Below are 26,931 nucleotides of genomic sequence, written 5' to 3' on the forward strand. Positions count from 1 at the left end.
TTTCAGATCCTTGTTAGGTAATGCTTTAGACTTTATGCCAAAACACAAGTAAAAAAAGAAAAAGTAAATAAATGGGCCCTCATCAAAGTTAAAAACTTTTGTGCATCAAAGGACTTTATCAAGAAAGTAAAAAGACAACCTATACAATGGGAGAAAATATTTGGAAACCAGATGTTCAATAAGGGTTTAATATCCAGAAGATATGAAGAAATCTTACAAGGATGTGGAAAAATAGGAACACTTGTTCATTGTTGGTGGGAATGTAACATGGTGTGGCTGCTATGGAAAACAGTTTAAAGTTCCTCAGAAACTTAAGTATAAAATTACCAAATGACCTGGCCATCCCACTTCTAGGTATATACTCAAATGAAAGTAAGAATTTGAACAGATATTTGTACAGTGATGTTCATAGTGCCTTTATTCATATTGTCAAGAGATGGCTGCAACCCAAGTGCCTATTAACAGATGAATGGATAAACAAATGTGCTATATACATCAATGGACTATTTTGTATCCTAGAAAGGAATGAAGTTCTTACAATTGCTACAACATGGATGAACCTTAAAGGCATCATGTTGAGTGAAATAATCCAGACACAAAAGGACAATTATTGTTTGATCTGACCCATATGAAATAGTTACAATATGCAAATTAATAGAATCAGAAACTAGAATGCAGTTTACCAGGAGCTGGGGTGAGGATAGGGAATGTGGAGTTAGTGCTTAATTGGTAGAGTTTCTGTTTGGGGTGATGGAAATGTTTTGATAATGGATGGTGGTGATGGTAGCAAAACACTGTAAATGTAAATAACTCCACTGAATTATATATTTAAATGTGGTTAAAAGGGGAAATTTTCAGTTGTATATATGTTACTAAAATAAAAATTTTAAAAAGCCATAAAACTGTACAACACAAACAGTAAACCCTTATTATAAACTATGTGAATACACAATTGTAAAAACACCAGTTGCTGAAATAACTATTTTTTCCTCTATTGAATTGTCTTGGTACCCTAGTAAAAAATCAATTGTCTACAGATACATAGGTTTATTTCTGGATTTTCAATGCTATTCTGTTGATCTCTCTGTCTATCTGTATGCCATTACAGCACTGTTTTGATTACTGATAAAGCAGTTAGTTGAGACTGGAAAATAGAAAACTGAGGATATCTACATGGACATTGGGGAAGGAGGCAGAAGAGAATATTGCCTGGTAGTATCTAAGAAGCAAATGGTGTTCAAGATAAGATGAATATGAGAAATTTGTTGGAGAGTAGTGGGATGATTCATCTCTCACAGAAACTTCAATATGGCCACATTATCTTGGAGGGATTTGAGGTAAGACATACAAAATACTAGGTTATAGCGAAGGTTGAGAGAGAACAGAATAAACCATAGAATGGGAATGGCTATGAGGAAAGGCTTGGAGGAAACCCCTCTCCCTGCCATGTGCACAGATGTTGAGAAGGGGTACTAAGTCACTTTTGGAAAGCTCCTTAGTGAGATGTCAAGAAAAGACCCACTTTCTCTGACCAGAGCATCTTGGTCTCCTAAGCATCCCTACCCCCTGGGGTGTCAGGAGTAGTGCTTTGTGATGTTTAAGCCATCCTTAGCCTCCACTGGTTGGGGGAAGAGCCTAGGTGAACAAACAAAGCTGAGGAGTGTGGTCCTCATTGTCCTGCAGAGTATATATGGTTTAGAAGCCCTGATGCAGACCACCAGGAGGCTTTAATATGGCTAAGGTTACCAAGAAACCAGAGAAACCTGGCACAGTTATGGAGCAACCAACTCCATACACAAAACAACTAACTCTAAGCAGAAGAGAGAGGAAGAAGAAGACTCCATGTCAATCCAGATCCAGAAGTGACAAGGTGAGAATACCTCATACAAAGTCTTCCTCTTATTCCCCATTGATTACCCCTCACCCAAGACTCCTACCTTATCCTTTTCTGACACAACCCCCCTCTTCAGCCTGTGCTCTTTCACATGAAGCCCCCCCTTCACATTCAATCCCATTTCTCTTCCTCCAATTCAACACCTTTTTGGAATCATCCTGTTTCTCTCCCAGGTGAAGAAGATACTGAAGGGAATAAAAAGACTGCTTCCTAGGAGTTCAAGGAAAAAGTTACTTCATGCTAATACAACAATTCCAAGAAAAGTGAATCAACTGAAAAGACCAAGAGTTTCAGGCATTAGCAAAGTGTGAGTAGAAGCCAGAACCAAAAGCACTCAGGCCAGGTTCAAGAGACTCTGAAAAATGACACCACTACAAGATACAACAGCATCAGTGGAACAAAGATGGTGATGATTAAAATAAAATCAAGGTTTGAAAATCCCCTACTTCCAGATGTATGTGTTTCTTTGCAAGATCTCTCATCATAGGGAGGGAGAGAAGGAAAAGAAGAGGCAGGTGTGTGAGAAGGGAGAAAGGTGGGGTCCTTGAGAGCTGGGAGCCTTTATGGTAGTTCATAGTTAGCCAGACATCACAGATAAGGGTGGTCAGAAATGATCACTGACCACAAATTTACATATAAATAATTTAACCCACTGGCCAGGAGAAAATGGGCTTTGTGTTTCTGTGCATATGTGTGGTAGAAGGTGACATTAGGGTTTAGATTGCCGGAACCCAGATGGGGAGATGTGTGACACATGGGGGATAGTAGGGTAACCTTCACACAGCCAAAATAAGGTAGACAAAGAAATAACTTCCAGGCAACCTACCTCAGTGTGGTGTTTGCTTCCCCCCACCCACTCCATGCATTAAGCATCTAAAGGCCATCAGAAGGCCTCAAAACACACCTAGTAAAAGTTACCAACAGGACTCCCAGGCCTAAAATAATGGTGTTTTGATGCCACCATTATTTTAGGCCACTTTCTTGCTAAGAAAACTTGGGGTGAAGAGTGACATTAGCACAATAGCTGAGTAGGCAGCTTCATACTCCTGACCCACCACAGATTCATTGAATAAGCAATGAGAGATGTCAGAGCCAACTTTGTCAGAAATCTAAAAAACAAAGATTCACAGCAACCAAGTGAACACTAAATTAAGAAAAAGGCAACTGAAAAACATTAGAAATGCATAGTGATGTTTTTACTTGCCCTTGCCCCACCCTTTTCCCCAGCTGGCAGCAGAATTGAAGATGGTAGTCCATGTTCCAGGTTGGGACCCTGGTCCCTAGTTCCAGAGGGAGCAGAGCAGAATTTATTAAAAAATTATTTTGTTTGTCCCTTCTAACCTGTCTGGGGGCTACCTGAAGGACAAGGTGCTAGTCTGTTCACTTGAGTAAGAACTCAGGGCAGAAAAGTCATGCGCATTGCTCAGAAACATTGTAAGCAGTTGAAAACAATAGCTTATTTCTCATCAGAAACCATGAGGCCAGAAGTCAGTGGGATGACATATTCAAAGTGATGAAAGAAAAAAAAGTAAATCAAGGATTCTATATCCAGAAAAACTGAATGAGAAATTAACAACAAATTATCAGATAAACAAAAACTGAGAGGATGTGTTACTAGCAGACATTACCTTCAAGAATACTAAAGGAAGTCCTTCAGACTTAAATGAAAACACACTGGAATGTAATTCAAAATCATATGAACAAATGAAGAATACTGGTTAAAGTAGCTACATAGGTAAATATAAAAAGGCAGTTGTTCTGGTTTGCTAATGCTGTCAGAATGCAAAACACCAGAAATGGATTGGATTTTATAAAGGGGGTTTATTTGGTTACAAAGTTAGTCTTAAGGCCATTAAGTGTCCAAGATAGGGCATCGGCAATAGGGTAACTTCACCAAAGGAAGGCCAATAGCATCCGAAAAACCTCTCTTAGCTGGGAAGGCACGTGGCTGGCATCTGCTGATCCTGGATTGTGTTCCAGCTTCTCTCTCAGCTCCTGTGCATTCTTCAAAAATGTTGCTCTTGGGGCATTTTATCCTCTCTTAGCTTCTCTGGAGCAAAAGTCTGCTTTCAACAGCCATCTTCAAAATGTCTCTCTAAGTTGGCAGCTCTTCCTTCTATCTGTGAACACTTTTATAGGACTCCAGCAATTCAATTAACACCCACCCTGAATGGGCGGGATAACACCTCCATGGAAATTATCAAATCAAAGTCATCACCCACAGTTGGGTGGGTCCTATCTCCATGAAAATATTCAGTCAAAAGGTAACACCTTAATCAAAGAGATTAACCAATCTGCCCCCACAAGATTGCATCAAAGAAAATGGCATTTGGGGGGCCATAATACATCCAAACCAGCACAGAAGTATAGGTGTATTCTTTCTTGTAACTCCTGTTTTTTTTTTTCCTTTTTGATCTAAAACCAACTTTATAATGCTATAATTATAAAACTAAGTTAATGGGTATGCAATATATAAAGATATGCTTTGAGCCTATAAAAGTCTGAGAGGGGACACAGAACTATACAGGAGCAAAGTTTATATACACTACTGAAATTAAGATGGTATTAATCAAAACCATATTTTTCATAACTTAAAATGTTAATGTCAGTCCCCAAGGCCACTGCTAAAAAATAACTCAAAAATATATTGTAAAAGAAATGACATAATAAAAATTGTTTACTCTAAAATATCCATTGAACACAAAAGAAGGCAGTAACAGAGGAATTGAGGAAAAAAAATACATAAGATATATAGAAAACAAATAGCAGAGAGCAGGGAAGACATTGGGCCATGGTGGCTGGGCAGCCCTGTGGCACCTGAGGAAGACTTTTCTCCCCCTTCTGTGCCTGACTTTTGCAGGCCCCGACCTCCATTTGGCCCCAGAGCATGGCATGGAGCACAGGGATGCAGCGCCAAACCTGGTCTCAAGATTTTGCCCTCCCCAAAATTCTTGCCATGATTGGATAGGACCCCAAGATAAATATTCAACCCTTTGACTTGTTCAGTTTTACATCCCTGAAAATGAATCACCATTGGAACAAAGCTGAGACAATTCAGATGAGAAACAAGAATGGATTCAACCATTCTAGGCAAACCAGAATTTGACTTTTAGTAAGGATAAAGAAGAGTTTATTCACTCAAGACTAAAAGCTAAAGGCCTGGGCTTCAGAGCTAGATAAGGTCAAAAAGCAACACTGAATGCAGAGGAAATGGCTGACTTTTACAAGGAGTTCTTAAATAAAAATTTCCAGAAGCACATGTATTATAACAAAGCCTGGTACAAGTATAATTTCATCATCACCTTCCTCAAAGGGAAAGTGGCCCTGGAAAGGATGTGGAAGAAGCTTGGACTGAAACAGAAGATGACCAGCACCTAGGATCCCGGCCTGGCCCACACCCACAGGGCATGGATTCTTAGAGGTTTATTTGACTGGGTTCTTAGAAAACTGTAAATGAGCCCAAGACCCCACTTTTCCTTCTAGGACCCTTAGCTTGTGTTCTTGCCCCACTGAGGGCCCCTTGTAGCTAAGCTGACCTGGGGCAGGGCAACCTGGAGAATGCAGGTCCTAGCCTGCCACAGGCCTTGGAACCCCCTTCCAAATGCTCTCCAAGCTGGCTTGTCATGATGACATGGTGCTAAAGAAAGCCCAAGTATTGGATGTCTGCTGTTTTCTGTGCTTTTGACTTATACCAATTTGAAATAGAACAATATAAAAATATTAATAAAGTTACAGTCAAAAACTGGGACTCACAGTGAAGGACTGCTTTTGAAGCTGGCTGCCAAGTGAACTGTGAGCCACCTGTGGTGTTACCAGAGGGGACTTATGGCTGGTAAACACAAGTCCAGTCACCCTTGTACTGCTAGGGCAGCTCAAGTCATTTGAGGCCTTCAGGAGTACATGCCCTGAGTAAAATGCAGTTGTCCTGAAACACTGAAGGCACAGACTTTAAAAGCAGCTGCAGTTGCAAAGGAGAGGCTAAACCTGCTTATAATTGAGCCTAAGAGTCTCCCCTGAGTGCCTCTTCGTTGCTCAGATGTGGCCCCCTCTCTCTAGCTAAGCCACCTTGGCAGGTGAACTCACTGCCCTCCCCCCATGTGGGACCTGACTCCCAGGGATGTAAATCTCCCTGGTAATGTGGGATATAACTCCCATGGATGAATCTGGACCTGGCATCATGGGATTGAGAACATCTTGACTGAAAGGGGGATGCAAAATGAAACGAAATAAAGCTTCAGTGGCTGAGAAATTTCAAATGGAGTTGAGAGGTCACTCTGGTGGACATTCTTATGCACTACACAGATAGCAATTTTTGGGTTTTAATGTATTGGAATAGCTAGAAGTAAATACCTGAAACTATCAAACTCCAACCCAGTAGCCTCGACTCTTGAAGATGATTGTACAACAATGTAGCTTACAAGGGGTGACAGTGTGATGGTGAAAACCTTGTGGATCACACTCCCTTTATCCAGTGTATGGATGGATGAGTAGAAAACTGGGGACAAAAGTAAATGAAAAACAGGGTGGGATGGGGAGGATGATTTGGGTGTTCTTTTTTCTTTTTATTTTTTATTCTGATTCTGATTCTTTCTGGTATAAGGAAAATGTTCAAAAATAGATTGGGGTGATGAATGCACAACTATATGATGGTACTGTGAACAGTTGATTATATACCATGGATGATTGTATGGTATGTGAATATATCTCAATAAAACTGAATTTAAAAAAAGCAGCTGCAGTTCCTTGTCAGTGAAACCTAAAGTGATGTTGGGGTATGCCTTTTCTCAGATTATTCCAGTGCAGATAGAAATTCAGCCAAGGATTCCTGAGCAACTTCCTACTGGGTCATGTCACTCTATTTTTAATGTGCTTTTAAAATGAGCATCATTTTTCATTACTGAGAGGACTGAAAACAGAGAAAGGATGCAGTGGGGTTGTTAGCAAAAAGAGTCCTGATTCTCCCCGGCTTTAGAAGCAGATTCAGCTGCAGTGTCCAGGTCTAAACTGTCACATGGAAGTTGGAATGTGTGCTTGAATGTGTGCAGGTGCCAGGGGAGTGGTTATGTGGAGTGAGTTTGATAAATATGGGGGAAAATCAACATCAACTGAAACAGGGATCTGTGGTTATAAAGCCATGGGCCATGTGGGAGCACCTGCCCCCTGTGGAAATCACCTTCAGAGCCAGCGCATATCATCACATATGTCATCTGAGGAGAGGTCAGCTATTTGAATTAACCAGAAGCCACTTGGCAGGAGATTTTTATTTCAGAATGAGGCTCTCATAAAGTAAGAAGCTTGAACTTCTTCTGTGCATATGGTATGAAGATGATTCCAAAAAGGAATTTCAGAAGCACAAGAGACAGTATATCACCACCACCACCACCCCTAGGCCTTCTAGAGCCCCAGTGAGATGTGTGAAGCTGAGGGTCAGAACCTCCTCACCCTTGTGTGTCTGAAGAGAAAAAAACCAAACAGTAGTAGCCAGAAGGTCTAGGGTGCTGGACAGCTACCCTTGGTTCAGGAAGCAGGGGACAAGGGGTCAGAATTGCATTCTGGCCTTTAATTCTTTTATTGCATAAAACTTACTGACCTTAAGGTCATTTAAAGACCATCTTCTCCCTGGATAATGTGGTGTTGGGATAGATAGCATTTTCCAGTGACAGTTTCTAATTCTTTTTGTAAATCAATTCTTAGAGATTCAAAGATGACTTTCCATAATAAATCAGAAAATGACAAGTGGATCATCTGAAAGAAAACTTATTTTTCAGGAAAGTGACCCCCAGTGTGGGTGGTAAATCCATGTCTCTTCAAGGACTTCTAGGACTTGTGTGTGTGTGTGTGCATGCACACACATGCACACATGTTTTTGCTGCAACATTACAAACTTAAAGATCTGGAAAAAATATGTAATAACTCTGAAGGCATGGAGAGAATATGGAAAGTGGGGGTGTATTTTGTGACCTGTGTGACTATGGAAAGAGTACTTGAGATGTGCTACTGATACAGGGCCTTTTCACATGCAAGTGTGCCATGATCTCGCTCAGAGCTGTTGAAATCATTCTGTCCAAATGGCCAGCCTAATCTCTAGATAACTTGTTTACCTGAACATCAAGCAGGTGAGTTTTGCCTCTAGCTGGTGGCTTGGTGATCAAAGACGTGTGTTCATTCTGTACAGGAACTTTTAGCAACTAACTTTTCTCATGTCTCATAATTTGCCTTCTTAAGATCTTCAGAGCTCCTATAGTCAAACTTCTTGGTGATTTCAAGGAACAGAAAGTTACCCAGGTGTGCTCCAGTCTCTGGCATGGACCAGCAGGGGGCCCTGCAGTAGGAAAACTGAGTGCCAGGGACCTCAAGGCCCCTGGTATCAGTAAGGGTGGTGGATAACTCTCCTCCAGGGGTCAGCCACTTCCACTCCCACACTGCCAGGCTCGGCCTTAGTGGGAAAATGCTGGTTGCTGGGCTTCCAGTGGGCAGGTCCCTGGCCTGGTGTCAGTGATGCCATGAGCACCAGCCTGCTCAGAGCAAGTGACAGAGGACTGCTGAGACCCTCGAGGCCCATGCCCCCAGCAGAGCTCCTCTGACATGAGGCCAGGGAGATGTGGCTTTCTTTTAAGAGTGACTTAAAAATGAGCAGACAGCAAGCAATTGTGTATTCCATATTCAGGCAGAAGAGAACATGAGTGACTCTGTAAAGTAAAAAATTGTGAAAATTCAGTTTTTTTTGGACATCTGTTTCAAAAAGGAGCAGTGACCCAAATTGGTCCTGTACTGGAGGAATGTATGTGAAGTGGGAGTTTGGGCTGCATCCTGATACTTGCTGGGTTGAAGAATCAGTGCTATGCAGATTTGGGAGAAGGAAGGAAATGCCCTGAGCCCACCTGGAACCTGCCCCCGCTGGGCTGCTCATTAAGAATCCATGAAGATGGCACCCAGATGACTGCATTTCTGAATGCCATGCAGTTTTCCTAAAACTGTTTCCACCTGACACAGCAATATGGCAGTTAGGTTTGGGGGATGGGCAGCATTTTTTGCAAGTGAAGAGAGAAGTGTAATTGAAATCTCAGTAATCTTTATGGTATCCTTTTATAATTATGATTTTATTTAATGCCAAATAGTTTAACTTGATTCTTGGTGTTAACTGTGATTCTGGATTCTTTTGTGCTCTAAGTGAATTAACAAGAAACCACAGAGCTGTTTTCCTCTTTCTTGAATTCTACACATTTGACATAAAATTATGGTAAATATTACTTTAGGTCACAAATAAATGCAAATAAATTGTAACTAATGGGTTTTGACCCTAAAAATTAGATTATTTTAAGATGATTCTCTGCCAGGGCCCTATTAAAATAAAATGTATTTGTGGACTGTTAGTTTTTAAGTATTTATAGAATAAAGGTTATCTCGATGATACATTTTATATTGCTTTTCCCAGAAAATGTCTGCTTGATAAAATTCCAAATACTTTTAATGCTTCCATTTTCTGAATTAAAAAGTAAAATTAAAAAAGAAAGCAAATAGCAAAATGGCAGGCATAAATGCTTCCTCATTAGTAAATACATTAATGTAAATGCATTAGACACTGGAATTAAAAGGCAGAGATTGATGGAATAGATTAAAAACCATTATCCAACCATAAGATTTGTACAAGACACAATTCAGATTCAAAGATGCGAATTAGTTTAAAGTAATTTAGTGGAAAAAGGTACATCTGGAAGTGTACAAGCTGATCCTAAAATTCACATTGAATCACAATGAACACAGAATAATACAAGCAATTCTGAAGAACAAAGTTGGAGGACACACACATCCCACTTTTAAAACAACTATTGTACAAAATACCATAATCAAGACAGCATGGTACAGGCATAAAGATAGACATACAGAGCAATGGAATTAAATTGAGAGTCCATTTATAAACCCATACATCTATGATCAGTTGCTTTTTGACAAAGGTACAATACCATTCAATGGTGAAACAATAGCCTTTTCAATGAATGGTGCTAGGACAAGTCAATAGCCACAGGCAAAAGAAGGAATTTGGATCTCTATCTCATACTGTATAGAAATATTAAATCAAAATAGATAAAACTCCTAATTATGAGTCTTAAAATTACAAAACTCTTAGAAGAAAATGTAGGTGTAAAACCTTGTGACCTTGTACAAGGCAATGGTTTCTTAGACATGACACCAAAAATACAAGCAACCCCAAAAAATGATAAATTGGACTTCATCATAATTGAAAAGGTTGGTGCATCAAAGGACACAAACAAGAAAGTGAAGATAACCCACAGTTTGGGAGGAAATATTTTCAAATCATATATCCAATAAGGATCTGGTATCCTGAATATACAAAGAACTCTGTCAAATAAATATTAATGACAAGCCAATTAAAAATGTGCCAAAAATTTGAATAGGCATTTCTTCAGATATATTTACAAGTGATCAGTATGCATATGAAAAAATGCCCAATATCTGTCTTAGTTTCCATGCTGCTAGGACAAATACCATACAATGGGTTTGTTCAACAACATGAATATATTGGCTCACAGTTTCAGAGGTTAGAAGGCTTGTTTTCTCCCAGGGTTGAAATCATTCTGGCTGGCCAGCAGTTCTTGGGGTTCCTTGGCTTTCCCACCACATGATGATGTTCTTGCCTTTCTCTTCTGGGTTCTGTTGACTTCCAGATTCTTGTCCTTCTCATGACTTTCTTTTCACAAAGCCTCCAGTAATAGGATTAATGCCCAACCTCATTCAGTTAGGCATCACTGTAACTAAAAATAACATCTTCAAAAGGTGTGTGTTCATGGGGGGCAGAGAAAGATTGTGGCATAGAGAGGTGTGGAATTTAGTTAGTCCTCTAAAGCAACTAGTAAATGACCAGGAACAACTAGTAAATAATCTGAAACAACTGTTGGGAGACATCCATGAATGGACACATATCATATACCAGCCTGGAATGGGTGGAATGGCTGAGATCACAGCATAGAAGCTGTAAGTAAAAACTGCAGACCTGCATCAGGAGCCCCCTCCCCCCATTTCAGACTGAGCTGCAAAACCTCCCTGTGGGAGAAAGCAGCAGTCCCTGTCAGGAGCAAGCGAATATAGCTCAACCTAGTTCCAACAGGGGTTTTAATTAACAAATGTGGATGGCTGAATGCAAACTACAAACATACACAAACCCCTAACAAGCAGCAAAGTACCCTGAGGTCGCTCCCAGTGGAGAGGAAGTGGAGTTGACAGAAAAAAAAATACAGAGGCTTTTGGAAATGTCTGGGCTTAGAATATTTGTAAAAGCCTGTGCCCCAAGAAAAGGAGCACAGAAGACCAGCCTGGAATGGGTGGAGTGGCTGAGATAGTAGCACAGAATTGTAAGAAATGCTCCACAAACCCAGAACAGGTGCCCCTCCCCCTTTGGACAGGGTAGGCTGAGCTAAAACATCACCATGTGAAAAAAAGAAACAAGTCACAGGGAAATTAATTCAACCAAGCTCCAATTGCAGTTTTAATTAACAAATTTTGACTACTGAATACAAGCTGCAAGCACAGATAATCATACAGAGCAAGAAGGGAAGGAGGTTAATCCCAGCACAGAGGAGGCAGGGCTGATGGGAAAAAATACATAAATAAGTGAAAACAGAGACTTTTAGGGATGGTTGAGCTGAGAATACCAGAAGATGGCTGTGTCCCAAGAAAAGGGGCACAGAGAACTGGGTACCAACTCTGGCAGACCAGCAAAACTGAGGGGCTGGGGATTGGCTCTGAAAAGGGGTTTTGGTCTTTTTCCATTTTTTTCTCTCATTCTAAGCAGCCCATTAGAGAAAGCCTCAGATATTTTCAATTCCATGCTGACTCAGGCAAGGGTGGAGTTAACAGAGCCAGAAAGACAAAGGAGGAATTCAAGTGGAGAAGATAACTCCCTAGGGGGTGTATCTTCTCTATGAAAAGGGGGGTGGGACCAACTTAAATGACTGCCCACTCTCAGAGAATTCAGACCTGGGGGGAAAAACAAACCAGAAACAAGTTAAGCTTGATTTCTGACACCCTTGCCAGGCCAGTGTCCACTGAAAATTAAAGGGACCACACCTCTTTACACTAATGGGCAGCTGCAGGCTGACAAGTGCCACCCGCTGGCCTGGATAGGAAAAGCACAGAATCTACAGGCCTCTGGCAAAGTCTGTCAATCTTCTAGGATTACCCCTCAGGGAAACCTAATACTGAATACAGCCTCCTCCTGAGACCTGAGTCCCTCTGGTCTTGGGAAATCTGATTGGGGCAATCAAAGAAACCAGATGTCTAGACAACAGAAAATGAAAAATCACATTAGGAAAAATGAAGATATTTCCCAGACAAAGGAACAAATTTACACTCCAACTGAGATACAGGAATTGAAACAACTAATTATTAATCAAAAAAATCTCCTAAATCATTTAAAAAATCAATCCAAAAATCAATTCAATGACTTGTGGGAATATATGGAAAAAGAGATGAAGGATATAAAGAATACATTGGGTGAACACAAGGAAGAAATTGAAAGTTTGAAAAAACAATTGGCATAACTTACAGTAATGAAAAGCACAACATAAGAGATGAAGGACACCATGGTGACATACAGCAGCAAATTTCAAGAGGCAGAAGAAAAGATTCATGGACTGAGAAGAGGACATCTGAAACCCTACACACAAAAGAACGGATGGGGAAAAGAATGGAGAAATATGAGCAATATCTCAGGGAAATGAGTGACAACGTGAAGTGCATCAATGTATGTGCCATGGGTGTCCTGGAAGGGGAAGCAAAGGGAAAAGGGGCTGTGCCAGTTTGAATGTATTATGTCCCCCAGAAAAAGCCATATTCTTTGATGCAATCTAGTGGGGCAGACATAAGAGTGGGGATTAAGTTGGAACGTTTGGATTAGGTTGTTTGCATGGAGACGTGCCCCACCCAACTGTAGATGATAACAGATGGGATATTTCCATGGAGGCGTGGCCCCACCCATTCAGGGTGGGCCTTGATCAGTGGAGCCATATAAATGGGCTGACTCAAAGAGAAGGAACTCAGTGCAGCTGTGAGTGACATTTGGAAGAGGAGCGAGCTTGCTAGAGAGGAACGTCCTGGGAGAAAGCCATTTTGAAGCAAGAACTTTGGAGCAGATGCCAGCCACGTGCTTTCCCAGCTAACAGAGGTTTTCCGGATGGCATTGGCCATCCTCCAGTGAAGGTACCCGATTACTGATGTGTTACCTTGGACACTTTATGGCCTTAAGACTGTAACTGTCTAGCCAAATAAACCCCCTTTTTATAAAAGCCAATCCATCTCTGGTGTTTTGCATTCTGCAGCATTAGCAAACTAGAACAGATTTTGGTACCAGAGAAGTGGGGTGCTTTTGCTGCTGAGTTTGCAAATGCCAAACATGTTGGAATGGCTTTTTAAATGGATAAGGGGAAGATTCTGGAAGAATTGTGAGGAGCTTGACAGAAAAGGCCAAAATTGCTTTAAAGAGACTGTTTATGGAAATATGGACTCTAAAGATACTTCTGATGAGGACTTGAGCAGAAATGATGAATGTGTTGCTGCAAACTGGAAGAAAGGCGATCCTTGTTTTAAAGTGGCAGAGAATTTGGCAAAATTGAGTCCTGGTGTCAGATGGAAGGAAGAATTTGAAAGCAACAACCTGGAATACTTGGCTGAGGAGATCTCCAGACTATGTGTGGAAGATGTCCCCTGGCTTCTCCTTGCAGCTTATAGTAGAATGCGGGCAGAGAGAGATAAACTTAGAACTGAACTCTTGGGTTCAAAGAAACCAGAAGCTGATGGCTTGGAAAATTACAGGCTTCCAGGGGGTGGAATCCCAGAAGCTACAGCCCAGTGTGAGGATATAACCAAACATGGAACCCAGCCACCATTTCAGTACAAGCCAAGATTGAAAAAGGAGTTAAGCAGAAAGGATTTGTGGAAAGTCCTATTGTCTGGTGGCTTTGACCCCTGTGTGCTTCATGCGAAGCCAACAGAATTTTTGCGAGATCTTTACAGACAGAGCCACTGCCAGTCGGGACTGGAGGAGAAAGACAAGGAACAAGTTGAAGGAAAAATTTCTTCAAAGACAGAGCCATGGAGGTTGAGGTCTGGAGTTAAGAGGCCTTGGGCTGGGAGAGTGGAGCAGCCCACACACATGGAAAGGGTGAGTTTGCCCGGGAGGTCAAGGGTGGGCATTCCACCTCGATGCTCTGGAAGAGTCTTGCCACCCGAGGTCCCAAAGAGGGTGGAACACATTCCCAGGGAATTGGGGAGAGCCTGGCTGCCACCACACTGTTCTGAAGGGGTTGAGCATGTTCCCTGGAGAAGGAAGGGAATCCGGGAGCTACCCCAATGTTTGAGGAGGGTGGGGCCAAGAAGGTGGTCTCCCCAATGTGTAGATATGTTGAAGCACTCACCCAAGTGTTTGGAGAGGAAAGGGCTGCCACAAAGGCCCTTAGGAAGGGTTAGATTCCCACTCTCTCAAGCCCCAAGGATGCAACATCATTTTGTAAATGACTCTCAGACTTTGAAATCTAATGGAGTTTGCCCTGCGGGTTTTAGGAACTGTTTTGGTCCTGTTAACCCTGTTTTCCTTACTCTTTCTCCTTATGGCAATGGGAATGTTTATCCTGTGAATGTCCCTCCTTTGTATATTGGAAGCCCGTAACTTGTTCTAAGTTCACAGATCCAAAGCTAAAGGAAAAGTATGCCTTAGGACTGACCACACCTATATTTGATTTTGATGGGATCTTGTACTTAACTATTGTTACTGAAATGATTTAAGTTTCTGTGGTATTGTGGGATGAATGTATTTTGTATTTGGAAAGACTATGTTTTTCTGGGGTCCAGGGGGTGGAATGTGCCAGTTTGAATGTATTATGTCCCCCAGAAAAAGCCATATTCTTTGATGCAATCTTGTGGGGCAGACAGAATAGTGGGGATTAAGTTGGAATGCTTGGATTAGGTTGTTTGCATGGAGATGCGCCCCACCCAACTGTAGATGATAACTGATGGGATATTTCCATGGAAGCGTGGCCCCACCCATTCAGGGTGGGCCTTGATCAGTGGAGCCATATAAATGGGCTGACTCAAAGAGAAGGAACTCAGTGCAGCTGTGAGTGACATTTTGAAGAGGAGCAAGCTTGCTAGAGAGGAACGTCCTGGGAGAAAGCCATTTTGAATCAAGAACTTTGGAGCAGACAGCAGCCACGTGCCTTCTCAGCTAACAGAGGTTTTCCGGATGCCATTGGCCATCCTCCAGTGAAGGTACCCAATTACTGATGTGTTTGTTACCTTGGACACTTTATTACCTTAAGACTGTAACTGTGTAGCCAAATAAACCCCCTTTTTATAAAAGCCAATCCATCTCTGGTGTTTTGCATTCTGTAGCATTAGCAAACTAGAACAGGGGCAGAGGGAATAATGGAGGAATTAGTCACTGAAAATTTCCCATCCCTTATGAAAGACATAAAATTACAGATCTAAGAGGCACAGCAAACTCCAAACAGAATAGATCTGAAATAATCTTACACCAAGACACTTAATAATCAGATTATCAAATGTCAAAGGCAAAGAGAATTCTGGAAGCAGCAAGAGAAGAGCAATCCATCACATACAAGAGAAGATCAGTAAGACCATGTGCAGATTTCTCAGTAGAAATCATGGAGGTGAGAAGGCAGTGGTATGATATATTTAAGATACTGAAAGGGAAAAAACACCAAACAAGAATTTTGTATCAGGCAAAACTGTCCCTTAAATATGCGGGAGAGTTTAAAATATTTTCAAACAGACAATGAGAGAGTTTGTGAACAAGATACTTGCTCTACAGGAAATACTAAAGGGAGCACTACAGACAGATAGGAAAAGACAGGAGAGAGAGGTTTGGAGCACAATGTTGAGAGATGGTAGCACAATAATGAAAGTATGCTGAACAAAGGTGACTGTAAACGTGGTTGAAAGAGAAAGGTTAGGAGCATGTAGGACACCAGAAGGAAAGATAGAAGATAAAGACTGAAACTGTGTGACTTAGTGAAACCTAGAATGGTCCATGATTGTGATAAAATGTACAAATATGTTTTTGCATGAAGGAGAACAAATGAATGTCAACTTTGCAAGGTGTTAAAAAGGGAGTGGTATTGGGGGAAAACACAATCAATGCAAACTAGAGCCTATAGTTAACAGTAGCATTGCAATGTACTTTCTTTAATTGTAACAAGGCAATACACCAAAGCTAAATGCCTATTAGAGGGGGCATAAGGAACAGGTATGGGATTCTTGGCACTAATGTTGTTCTTTGACTTTTTAAAGGTATTTTATTTTATTGTAACCTTTTATTTTGTGGTTTTTAGTTGCCATTTTTTCTCTTTGTTTTTCTTTTGTCTTTTTACTTTTTTTCCTCTTCCTCTCTCTTTTTGGCTGTATTTTATTTTATTTTTATTTTTACTTTTACTTTTACCCTTTTTATTACTGACCTTATTGCTGTACTTTATTTAAGTTTTACTTTTCCCTTTATCTTTTACATTATTCTTTTGTTTCAATTCTATTTTTTTTTGAGTAATGAACTTGTGTAAGTGCCAATTGTGGTGACAAATGAATAACCATATAATGATATTGTAAATGATTGTATACTGTAGATGAGTGTATGGTATTTGAATATATCCCTATAAAATTGCAGGGAAAAAAATAAACAGAGGGACACAAGTGCTGGAGTGAATTTAGGGAGAGAGATGTATGTATTCACTGTTGGTGGGGAGGTAGAATGGTGTAGCCTATCTGGAGGACAGTACAGTGGTTCCACCAGAAGCTAAGTATGTGGGGGTTTCAAGGTCCTGCAACCTCAGTATGGGGTATATACTTGAAATATCAAAAGCAGGAACAAAAATGGACATTTATGCACTGGTATATATAGCAGCAGTATTCACTATTTGCAATAGACAGAGGTGGCCTAAGAGTACATTGATGAATAGAATGGTGAACTGTAGTGTTTGCATACAATAGAATATTGAGCAGCTACAAGAAGAAATTAAGCTGTGAGACACACAACTAGGTTAATGGATCTTGAGTACAACATTTTGAGTGAAGCACACCAGAAACAAGAGGACAAACATTGTAATGCCTCACTAATATGGACTAACTATAATGTGTAAACTCTGAGAACTGAGTCTTACAGCACAGCTTATCAGGGAAATCCTTATTGTAGTGGTCCCTATATAGTAAGCTCTTACAGCATTCACATCTATTCCTGAGTTGTAATGGTTATGTCTAAATCTTGAGATGCCGAGCTCCTTGTGTATAACCTGGTTGATCTCTGGAACTTTGGGTATATGTGTGACATATGAGACTCAGAGCCAGAACTTGGCAGCTATGAAAGTCAGTATTACCCCATACAGCAACTTTTGAAAAAGCTGAAAAAGAATTCAGACTTTAATTAGAGATATGAATGAAGAGGATCTTGTTAGGACTAAGGCAAATCAGGCCCAAGGGTAAAGGATAATACTGACTGGGTTTTAAAACTACAACTTATGTATGAGACCAAAGGAGGAGATGTTTATCTGGTTCAGGATCCATATTTTCTGTAGCACACTAGATAATTTAACTTGTATCATCAGTTTGTTTGAACACCATAGGTGCATGAACTTTTTAATCAGAAGTGGGATTTGGTGAGTTTGTGCAGGCTGAGGTGAAATCCCAACACATTCCAGAGTGATATGGGCAAAGTATAAGTGTATTTGTGCCCCCCCCCCTCAAGGAGCTGGGGAGAAAAGCAGAAGTTTTGGATTTCCTCACCTAGGCTATTGCTGATTTTCCTGCAAACATTGAGGACTGCCAGTTTGGTGGGCCAAGCCCTTGATCACGGGGCATTCCCCTGTGAGGCTAGTTGCTGCAAGGGAGAGGCTAAGCCCACTTATAATTTTGCCTAGGAGTCACCCCCCAAGAAAGCCTCTTTGTTGCTCAGATGTGGCCCTCTCTCTCACTAAGCCCACTTGGCAGGTGAACTCCCTGCCCTCCCCTCTATGTGGGACATGACTCCCAGGGGTGTGAATCCCCTGGCAATGCAGGAAATGACTCCTGGAGATGAGCCTGAACCCAGCACTGTGGGATTGAGAGGATATTTCAAATGGAGTTTGAGAGGTCATTCTGGGGAGTATTCTTATGCACTATATAGATATCACCTTTTAGTCTTTAGTGTGTTAGAATGGCTAGAGGGAAATAACTGAAGCTGTCAAACTGCAACCCAGTGACCTTGATTCTTAAAGATGATTGTATAGCTATGAAGAGTGCATACTGTGACTGTGTGACTGTGAAAACCTTGTGACTTTCACTCCCTTTATCCAGTGTATGGACAGATGAGTGGAAAAATGGGGACAAAAATTAGATGAAGAGTAGGGTGGAATGGAGGGGATGGAAAGAGTTAGGGGTTCTTTTTTGCTTTTATTTATTTATTTATTTTGATTAAAGGAAAGGTTCAAAAATTGATTCTGTGTGATGAATGCACAACTGTACGATAGTGCTGTGAATAATTGATTGCACACTGTGGATGACTGTAGGGTGTGTGAATATATCTCAATTAAACTGTATTTTAAAAAGTAAATGAACAATGGGGAGGAGAAGAATGGGCTATTTTGGATGCTCTTTTATATTTTAATTTTTATTTTACTTTTTAGAATAATGAAAATGTTCAAAGTTTGTGGTGATGAGAGCATAATTATATGATTATACTGTGAACAACTGTTGTATGTTATGTGATTATATCTCAATAAAATTGCATTAAAAAAGGGTGTGGTTTCATACCCACAGGAATGCAGAATAAGATAAAGGGCATGTTTATTTCTGGAATACTTAATTCAACCTACCACAGTGCACTCTCTGGATCCCAAAAAACATGTTCTTCCTATATACAAAATATGCTAATTCCATCGCATCCCCAAAGCTTTAAGCAATTTCAGTAACAATGCTAAATGCAAAATCCCATCAAAATCACTTGTGGGTGTGGTCTGCCCTGAGGCAAAATTTTTCTTTATCTGTGGACCAGTAAAACCTAGAAAAAAGTGATCTGCTTCCAGTATACAATGGTGGAACAAGCATAGGATAGACATTCCCATTCCAGAAGGGAGATATTGGAAGGAAAACAAGGGTCATGGGTCCCAAGCAAGTCAGAAACCCAGCAGAGCAAACCCCATTAGATCTCAATGTCTGAAAATCATCTCTAGATCAATCCTTTTCCTCTGGGACTCCTAGAGTGACAGCCCCACCCTTTTCAAGCTCTTGCACAGTGGCTATGCTCTACCCAAATGATGGGTCCTAGGCCCCACCTTCTGTGAGCACTGGAGTGGTGGCTATGCTCTGCCAGAGAAGTGTGGTGTAGGCCCCACCCTAAGTATTGGCATGGTGGCTGAATTCTCCCCAAACATTGGGGAAGAAACCCTGCCTCCTCCAAGCACTGAGCTAGATGGTCTGCCCCCTCCAAGCACAGGGGTGCATCCACACTTTCCACAAATGTGGATGGATCCATGCTCTTGGCCCAAGGAGATCTTTTTGGTGCAAACTTCTGCTTCCATGGTTCTGACCCTGAAGCCATTCTTCCTTCAATTCATCCCTTCTCTGTCTCTTTCAGTCCAGGATGGTCATTTGTTTTGGTTTGCTAAAACTGCCTGAATGCAATATTTCAGAAATGAGTTGACTTTTACAATGGGGGTTTATTAACATACAAATTTACAGTTCAAAGTCCATGAAAATGTCCAAATTAAAGCATCAACTGGACAATACCTTCTCTGAAGAAAGGCCACTGGCATCTTGAACATCTTTGTCTCATGGGAAGGCACATGGCTTCCTCTGTGTGTCCGTCTCTCCAGGGTTTCATTGCTTTCAGCTTCTGGCTTCAGTGGCTTCCTCTCTAAGCTTCTGTGGGTGTGTTCTTGTCTCTCAGCTCTCTGGGGTTTCTCTGAGCTCTCTGGGGGCTCTTCTGTGTGTCTTTATCCTCTTATAAAAGACTCCAGTAAGGAGATTAAGACCCACTTTGAAGGGAGTGGGTCACATCTCAATTGAAAAAACTGAACCAATCTATAAAAAAGCAATGGAGAACTGATGAGAGAACAACATATAAGAGGCAATGGGAATCCAAGAAGTAAGTAGACTATCAAAGCTGCTTTTCTCCTGAGGGCATTGGCTAACCTGGGCAAACTTGGGTTTTGGTTTTTGGAGGACTTCCAGGCAAGGGAAACAGAAGTCAAGGCCGAAAGCCGTCTCAAAGTGTAAGAGTTTGAATAGGAGGCCCTCCACATTAAGCTGGGGCTCTAAAAAGTAAGCCAGAAGTAAACCCACCTCATCCCACCCCTGGGGATTTCAGGGAATGTTGCTTAGGTGCCAAGTGAAATAGGAAATATAAGAAAAGGAAATATATATACATATATATATATGTCCATTTGAGATCTTGTGGCTATGAGCCAAGCTCCAGGCAGACTTGCAGTCTGGGCTTACATTGCTTGGGTGATTGAGGGACCCTCAAGTCATGAACTTGGTTTAATGTTGCCTTGGACTGATAGTAACATCAGACACATAGCAAAAGCAAACACAAATGTTCTCTGGAGAATAGCATCTTAATCTTATGTACCAAAGAGTCCCTACACAAAAAAATTCTTATGAACAATACAAAGTACACAGTAAAAAAAATAACAAATCACACAATAAAACAAAGTACTATGAGCAGGAAAGGGGTCAGTGGATGCAAAAACATCAGATACTGGAGCAATCAGACATAGATGACAGAACAAATAACATCAACATTTTAAAGAAAAAGGCTTGAAATCTCTGTAGAGATGAGGAAGCTATAAAATGTGACACTATATATCCAAGAAGTAAAAACTGTAATTTTATATCTGAATTGGAAATCTCAGCATGACATTGATTAATTTTTCTCTCTCCAAATAATACATACCTCCTATCTCTTTCCCCTGAGAAAGACTAGAAACAATGATAATGCAGTAGCAGTTAGCACCAAGCATGTGGTTTCAAAATATTTCCCAGTTAAAGAAACCAGGGCTCCTTGGAGAAATGGTTTATTTCAGGTTTGAGGCAGAAGGTGCTCATGGTAAACCTGAGACATCATATTATAACATAAAACAAGAAAACTATCAAAGACATGGGGGTTGTGTCAGAAGGACATGGCTTCCAACTTGTTAAAGTTGCCACTGGCTAAAAGTGGCCACATTAAAAAGAATAATTAAACTTCCTTCCTTCTTTCCTCTGTCTCTCCCTTGCTTCCACCTACATCCCTGGGGTTTGGGGCTTATGCATTGAGTGAGGGCAGTGACATTTGGGAGGGGGTAGTTGGAAACCAGCTTGAAGAATGTTTACCTATTGAGCACAGCAGGGTCCTGTAAGGGGTTGGGTGCCTGCTTGGAAAAGGTTTGTTGAGTGAGGGAGGTGGTCTTGGGATGGTGGTCTTCTGGAGGCAAGTCAGAGATCCATGTGAGGAGGGCATGGTCAGTGATGGTGGCAGTCCTGGAGAGGGGTTGGGAACACAAGCAAGGAAGGCATGCTAAGTTGGGTGGTGGCCTGGTGGGGCAAGATGATAGGTCTTATACAGCAGAGGTATTAATGATAATTGGACCCAAGTTTCTTGCATCTCAGTTAGAGAAGGGAATTACAAATATGGAAATAGAAAAGGCTAGAATTAATGTTGTGTAGGATTGGAGTTGGAGTTATGGTGTGAACTCATGGTTTTCAATATACAGGTAGGCACAGATATTAATATAGTTATAATTTAAGCATGTATATATACACACATATCTATATGTGTATATGTGTGTATGCTACATGCATTTCTTGGTACTGTCCCCTGAGAAGGTCTGGGATCAGTTACTACCCAATAGCAGTGAGCACATCTAGCCCTCAGATCTTGTTTCCTAAATAATATTCTTTTCATAAAAGAACCAGGACTCATTAGAGAAGTAGCTGATACTAAGCTGGAGCAGGGAAAGTACAAGATGACCTTGGAACATATTGTTGTGTCAGAAAATAAGGAAGTGCTCAAAGAATAATAGATACACATCAAAAAGATACAGAGGAGTGCAACATCACCAAAAATGACAGAATAGGGAGCTAGCCAAAGATGTTTCTCCACTGAAACAATTAAGCTGGCAAAAGCTGTCAGAATCAACTGTTTCAGAACTCTGGACTCTAATAAAATACATATGATAACCAGTGGAATTCATAATGAAAAAAGAGATTGCTAATGTTTGGTAAAAGATTGTTGTGGCATTTTTGCTTATCACTTACAATTCCTGCCACCACCACTAGATGGGTCTTGGCTGTGGGGATAGGGACCCATGTTCCTGGTGTAATTTGTGACAATAACAGCTTAAAAGTGGAGATGGAAATGTATCAGAGGAGAGTTTAGTATCCTATTGAAGCTAATTTAGTATTAATTCAAGCTAGATTATTATAAATTCAGGATGCTAAATGTAATTCTCAGTGTAGCCAGTAAGGAAATAAAAACAGAAAAAAAAATGAGAGAGGGGTCAAACTAATACACTAGAAAAAATCAATTAAGCATGAAAGAAGGCAGTAATGGAGAAATTGAGGAGAAAAAATATATGGCATATAGAAAACAAAGCAAATGACAGAAGTAAGTCCTTACTTGTCAGAAATTACTTTAAATGCAATTGGATTGAAACCTCCAATGAAAAGGCAGAGACTAGCAGAATGGACAAAAAAGCATGTTCCAGCTATAAGCAATCCACAAGACTCATTTTATATGCAAAGGCACAAAAAGGTTAAAAATAAAAGGATAGAAAAATATATATTGTGCAAACAGCAACCATAAGTGACCTGGAATGGTTATGCTAACATCAAACAAAATAGACTTTAAAAGAAAAAACATTAATAGAGATAAAGAGGGAAATTTTATAAAGATAAAAGGGTCAATCTATCAAAAAGATATAACAATTATAAACATAGATGCACCTAATAACAGAGCCCCAAATTATATGAAGCAAAACTTATGGGATGTAGTGAAAGCAGTGTGAAGAGGGAAAATTATATCAGTAAATACCACACTAAAAAATAAGAAATATCCCAAATTGATATCCTAACTTTACAACTTAAGGAAGTGAAAAAAGAGGAAGCTAAACCAAAGCTAGCAGAAGGAAGGAAATAATAAAGATTAACATGAAGAAAATTGAAATACAGAATAGAAAACTGAAAGAATCAATGAAACCAAAAGCCGGTTCTTTGAAAAGATAAATAACATTAACCAAACTTGAGGTAGATTAAGAAAAAAAGAGAAAACTCAAATTAATACAATCAAAAATGTAAGTGGGGAAATTACTATAGCCCTCATGGAAATAAAAATGATTACAAGAGGGTTCTATAATTATATGCCAACAAATAAGATAACCTAGATGAAATGGATGAATTCCTAGAAATCAACAAATAACCAAACTGATTCAAGAAGAAATTGAAAATCTGAACAAATCTGTAACAAGTAAAGAGATTGAATCAATAATCAGAAACTTCCCAACAAAGAAAATTCTTGAACCATGTAGCTTCAATTATGAATTCTACCAAATATTAAAAGAAAAATTAATATTAATCCTTTTCAAACTCTTCCAAAACATAGAGGAATAGGGATCTCTTCCAAACTTATTCTATGAGGCTAGCATTACTCTGATACCAAAGCTAGTCAAAGACATCATAAGAAAAGAAAGCCTCTGATTTAGGAGTGTGCCACAGCTGAGTACTTTTTCTTAAAATAAATGTTTTATTTGCAAAAGGTTTATATCTGCAGAAAAGTTGCAAAGATAATATTGAGAGTTCCTGTATACTCTGCACCCATTTCCCATATTATATTATATTATATTATATTATAGTATAGTATAGTATATTATAGTATATTATAGTATATTATAGTATACTATATTATATTATATGCTATACTATGTTAAGTTATGTTATATATTTTTATATTAGGATGGTACATTTGTCACAATGAATGAACCACTATTGATTCATTATTATTAACTAAAGTCAACACTTTATTAGAATTTCTTAATTAGTTTTTCCTAATGTTCTTTTTCTGTTCCAGGATCCCATCCATTATAGCACATTACATTTAGTCATGTCTCCTTAGGCTCTTCTGGTCTGCTAGTTTCTCAGAACTTCCTTGTTTTTGATGACCTTCACAGTTTTGAGGAGGGCTGGTCAGGTATTTGGATTTGTCTGATATTTTTCTCATGATTAGAACAAGTTATGGGATTTGGAAAGCACAATCCAGGTTTATAACATTTCTATCACCCAAAAAAGTTCCCTCATGCACATTTGAAGTCTCTGTTCCAACACCTATCGTAGCAGCTACTAATCTACTTTCTGTCTCTATAGATTTGACTTTTCTGGATATTTCATATAAATGGAATCTAACATGATGTCATCTTTTGGGTCTGGTTTCTCTCACTTCACATAATGTTTTTGAAGGTCGTTCATGATGTAGTATGTGTCAATAGTTCATTCCTTTTTATTGGTGGTTAGTATTACATTGCATAGACATATCACATTTTGCTTATCCACTCAAAAGTTCTTGGGCATATAGATTGTTTCAGTTTTTGGTTATTATGAATAAAGCTTTTATGAACTTTTCTGTACAAGTTTTTGTGTAGACATATATTTTCATTTCTCTTGGGTATATACCCAAGAATGGAATTAGTAGGTCATACGATAACTACTCTATGGTTAATATTTTGAGAAACTGCCAGATGGTTTTTGAGAGTGACAGCACCATTTTAACATCTGCACTGACAATGTATAAGGGGTATGATTTTCTCCACATCCTAGCCAACATTTATATTGTCTGTCTTTGTGATTATAGCCTTCCTTGTGGAAGTGGAGTGGCATTGTGTGATGGCTAATGATGTTGAGTATCTTTTAATTTGCCTATTGGCCATTTGCATATCTTCTTCAAACTAATTTCTATTCAGATCCATTGCACACTTCTTAATTGGGTTGTCTTTTTATTATTTGAGTTGGAGGAGCTATTTATATGTTATAGATACATGCTTATCAGATACATGATTTGCAAAAATTTTTCCCCAATCTGTAGGTTGTATTTTTTATTATTACATGTATCTTTTATTTCATGAAATAAATGCATTCAATTAGATTGAACCATAAGAAATCGTCACTCTTATAGATCAAGTAAGGTGAAGTAGCAATTGCAGTATTTCAGTCTAATAGTACTGCTGGCTATAAAGAAAATTTTTGCAAAATAAATATTCTATTTTATTGCTTTCTTGAAATTTCAGAGATTCATTTCCATGAAGACAGAGTTGAAAATTGGCTGTGTATCATGCTGGGCATGGCTGGAGTTCAGCGGATTATTCTTGCTTAGAATATTTGTTTCCATTGGAATAAGAGTTCACAAAACTGCTCATTGAAACATTTAGGGAACTTTTAAAAGATACTGATGCATAGGCCCCACCCAAGACTGATTAAATCAGAATCATAGAAGTGGGGTTAGGAGAGGACTCATGCCTCAGTATTTTTTTGTTCCCCAGGTGATACTAATCTGCAGCCAGGATTGAGAACCACTAGATTAGAATTTCACTTTGAGGATACTCAACAAAGCTTTTCTTTACCTTAGAAAAACAGAAATACAACACCTCTGTCTCTGATCTATTTCTCAACTTTGCTTCTGACCAAAAAGGTCCTAAGATAAAACATGATTGTGCCACTGTCAAAACTACATGGTGGTGGAAGCTTTCAGAAGACAACGAAAGTCCTTGAAGAATGGGGACACTTCTAAGCAACTCTGGAAGCTAATCAAACCATGGTGAATTCATCAAGATAATTCCCTCAGGGAGGAAATCAACATCCTGGAGATGTTCCCAGATATTCCACCCATGTGAATGTGCTCTTCGTTTAAACTTCAGTAATTCCTAGTTTCTGATTTCTGCTCTCAGTGATGCAAAGAATGATGCTATCTGTTCCCTCTCACATTTAAAGGGTATCAGGAGCAACCAACTCCATTTTAATCAAGTATGAATGATTGAGAGATAAAGCAGTAGAAGGGGCAAGATGGTGGCATAGAGAGGAGTGGAATATAGTTAGTCCCCTGGAGCAACTAATAAACAACCAGGAACAACTAGAAAATAATCTGGAATAACTGCTGGGGGACAACCATGACTGTCCACACATCATACACCATCCTGGATTGGGAGGAATGCCTGAGATTGCAGCATAGAATCTGTAAAAACTGCAGAACTACACCAAGAGCCCCCTCCCCCCATGGCAGGCTGAGCTGAAAAATCTCATTGTGGTAGAAAGCAGCACCATCTGAGCAAGCAAATACAACTTGGCCCAGCTCCAACTGTGGCTTTAATTAACAAATGTGGACTGCTGAATACAAGTTACAAACCCCTAACAAGCAGACAGAAGCTTTTAGTGATGACTGACCTTAAAGAGCCAGAAGACTCCTCTGTCCTGGGAGGGGGAGCCCAGAAGACCAGATGTTACCTTTGGCTGACAGGTGAAACTGGGGGACCATGTACTGGTTCTGAAAGGGGGCTTTCTGTCCATTTTCTCTCTCTCAACCTGAGCATCTCAGTGGAGAAACCTTCAGCCATTTTCAGGTTGCAGCACTCAGACCCAGACAGGGCTGGAGATAGTAGAGTCAGAGAGAAAAACGAGCTATCCAAATGCAGACAATAACTCCCAAGGGGGGTGTCTTCCCTAAGAGGAAGGACATGGGGCCCAGCTCTAATAACCACCTTCCCTTCAGAAACAGAAACCAGAGCCTGGGGGAAACAGCCAAAACAGAAACTAAAGGGACCAACCATACTTACACCAGTTGGGAGAGACAGGGTGAGATGTTCCACTTGCTGGGCAGGTTAGGAAAACTACAGTGGCTAGAGACTTCACATGAAAGACTGTCAATCTCTAAGACACACCTACAGGAAGACTTGAAACTGAATATAACCCCATTCTGAGATCTGGGAAAATCTGATTGAGGTAACCAAGAAGACCAGATGCCT

At 40.0% G+C, this 26,931-nt stretch overlaps 1 pseudogene; it reads left to right on the plus strand.

Annotated features, from left to right (window-relative positions):
* LOC119522431 overlaps positions 1-5,272 on the plus strand; it is a 28,353-nt pseudogene extending 23,081 nt beyond the window's left edge.
* Positions 5,273-26,931: the final 21,659 nt, after the last annotated feature.

Source organism: Choloepus didactylus, chromosome X, assembly GCF_015220235.1.
Source record: "Choloepus didactylus isolate mChoDid1 chromosome X, mChoDid1.pri, whole genome shotgun sequence".
In the NCBI taxonomy this organism is placed as follows: Eukaryota; Metazoa; Chordata; class Mammalia; order Pilosa; family Megalonychidae; genus Choloepus; species Choloepus didactylus.